At 51.5% G+C, this 2,504-nt stretch overlaps 1 pseudogene across 1 annotated transcript; it reads right to left on the bottom strand.

The window, feature by feature from the left end:
- Positions 1-805: 805 nt before the first annotated feature.
- Positions 806-2,077, bottom strand: LOC308250535 (nuclear prelamin A recognition factor-like; annotated as a pseudogene). Its single transcript has one exon. The product of its transcript is annotated as a nuclear prelamin A recognition factor-like (transcript).
- Between the last annotated feature and the right edge of the window lie 427 nt (positions 2,078-2,504).

The raw sequence follows: 2,504 nt of genomic DNA, 5'->3' as shown, positions 1-2,504 counted from the left end.
GGTTGAATAAGGGCTGAAAGAGATGATACATTATGAAGCATGCGGTGTGATTTTTGGCATAGGCTGGGTGAGGTACTTTTTTGTATTCTAAGGGTTAAGAAAAAATGGGGACTTATTAACAAGGAAAAATATGGAGAGGAAAGGCAGATAGAGACAATGTTTTTTTCTAATTAGGTAAAGTCGTGAATATACCAGCAGCATAACATTTTCATGTAAGTTTTCCCTGTTGAAAGCAGAGATCTATCCTGACTATCTGAGAAGGAGAGACAGATCAAGGGCAAGGAACAGGGAAGGACATTTGCCTTGATAATTTGCTCACTGAGAGACATCGTTTGACAGGGAGATCAAAGGCTAAAAGGAAAATGCCTGCCAATGCCTTTGATAGAGAATAGTCCAGAGATCCTATAGGGCTTTTATCGTTCTTTTTAATATAAGGTTTCCATGAGTCTAAGGTGGAAGTCTTCTTCTCAAGTGGGAAGATACAATCAACATTATATTAATTACTGATGGAAAACTCAAATGCCTAGTGGGAAGTTATCTCAAGTACTTATGCTTGTGTTTCTTTAAATCATGCCTTATATCAATTATTTAACTACTAGAGGCCTGGTGCATGAATTTGTGCACAGGTGGGATCCCTCGGCCTGGCCGGCAATCAGGGCCAATCGGGGCCGGCCAGTCAGGGGAAGGGACCACAGGAGGTTGGCCGACCATGGGAGGTTGGCTATGGGAGCGCACTGACCACCAGGGGGCAGCTCCTGCATTGAGTGTCTGCCCCCTGGTGATCAGTGCATGTCATAGCGACCGGTCAACTGGTGTGCAGGGCCACCTGCGCCCAGGGGGAGTTGCCCCCAACCACTCCAGGTACAGCTCCTGCACATGGGTGCTGGTCTCCGGGGGCCACACCGGGATGGCTGCATAGATGCCTTCCATCTGCTACAGCAGTGCCCTGTCCGCACGTTCGTACTCTGCGTGGACCTGGCCCCTGCCACTTAGGCATCCCTGGTGCAGGCCAGGACCTCCACGAAGTGGCAGGGGAACTTGCCCCTCTTCAGCTTCAGGACCACGTTCTGGATGTTCCAAAAGCTGTAAGCAGCCTCAAAGCATAGCAGAACCTCTCCGTCCCTTTCAAGGGTGACCTCCTGGAAGTCTTTGTTTCTCAGGGTGCGGTAGGTGAACAGCTCCTTGGCCATGTGCCTGAAGATGTGCGCCAGGTAACCGTCGGAGCTGGCACCCTCGTGGAGCCTAACCTTCTCTTCCTTCACGTCTCCAGAGTGTCGAACGACACGAGGTCACTTTGCTCCATTATCTGGACAATTTCACCTGAGGTTAACATGCAATCAGCACCCGGAGAACTATGCAAAGCTGTGGGAACATCTTCTCGAAGGGCCTCCAGTTTCTTGTCATAACACAGGACCACAATGACGTGGAAAATCTTGTCTGGGGACAGGTTCTGCCATCTGGCGAAGTAATCCTTCACCAGAGAGCCCATGATCTGCTGGGGAGACTTGGCCTGAAGAGGTGGGGAGTGATGGGGTGACCCAGCACGTGCTCTGCATATTGGACCCAACCGGGCCAGGTGGAGGTCAGCATGGGTAGCCGGGGCTCTTCCTCACAGTGCAGGCAGTACCAATGCACAAATTCCTTCTGACTCTCTAGGATGCTGAAGTCCGCAGCTATCTTCATGTCAAAGACAGTGTGCCCTAAGGTTTTTGAGGAAGCCGCAGAGCCTTCTGGATGCATCAGTGACACTGAGGCTGAATTTAGTAGCAAAATAAGGCAGAGACTGAGGACACGTGGAACTGCCAGCACCTTGTGCTGTGAGGTATCACATTTCTTATTAAGGTTCAGAACAAGGAAGAAGTCCTTTGTGTTCTGTTGAGAAACTTGGACTCCTTCCTCTGCGGTCATACAACTGTCACATGCCAGGCAATCACTCAGAAATATCTTGGCATTAGCCAACTTATGGAATTCTCCCTTCTCTCCATTCTCCTGAGCTGGACTCCACACGTTGACACTCTTGGTCATCGGTTTTTGTTTTTGTACTACATTCCTTCTGTGTGCAGTGATAACACTTCATCTGGAGCGGGGTGGGCGGGGGCCGGCTTGAGTGACCTGGAGGAAGCACAGGGAGAGCAGTCAGTCACCGCTGGTCGCCCCTGGTGCTGCTGGCGGTATCCTTTCTTCCTCGTGGAGCATCTAAGGAGGGGAAGCAGCCTCAGTGCCCGAGGCCAAGTTCCAGGAGGCTGGCAGCGCTTTCAGGATCATGCCGGTGGCACTGATCCATTCGTGCCTGGCCCGTTCTCTGAAGATTGAACCTGTAGGACTACTGAGGGAGTGAGTGGCTGCACCAGGCTGGTGAGCCTCCTGAACAGGTTGGTCAGGACCGGTGCTCCTGCTGTGGGAGCACACTGACCACCAGGGGGCAGCTCCTGCTTTGAGCGTCTGCCCCCTGGTAGTCAGTGCACTTCATAGCAACTGGTCTACCAGTCATTCCAGTTGTTATG

This window comes from Plecotus auritus (genome assembly GCF_963455305.1).
Source record: "Plecotus auritus genome assembly, chromosome: 6".
In the NCBI taxonomy this organism is placed as follows: Eukaryota; Metazoa; Chordata; class Mammalia; order Chiroptera; family Vespertilionidae; genus Plecotus; species Plecotus auritus.
Note: the sequence above shows the minus strand (reverse complement) of the source record. Positions and strands in the feature narration are given on the sequence as shown.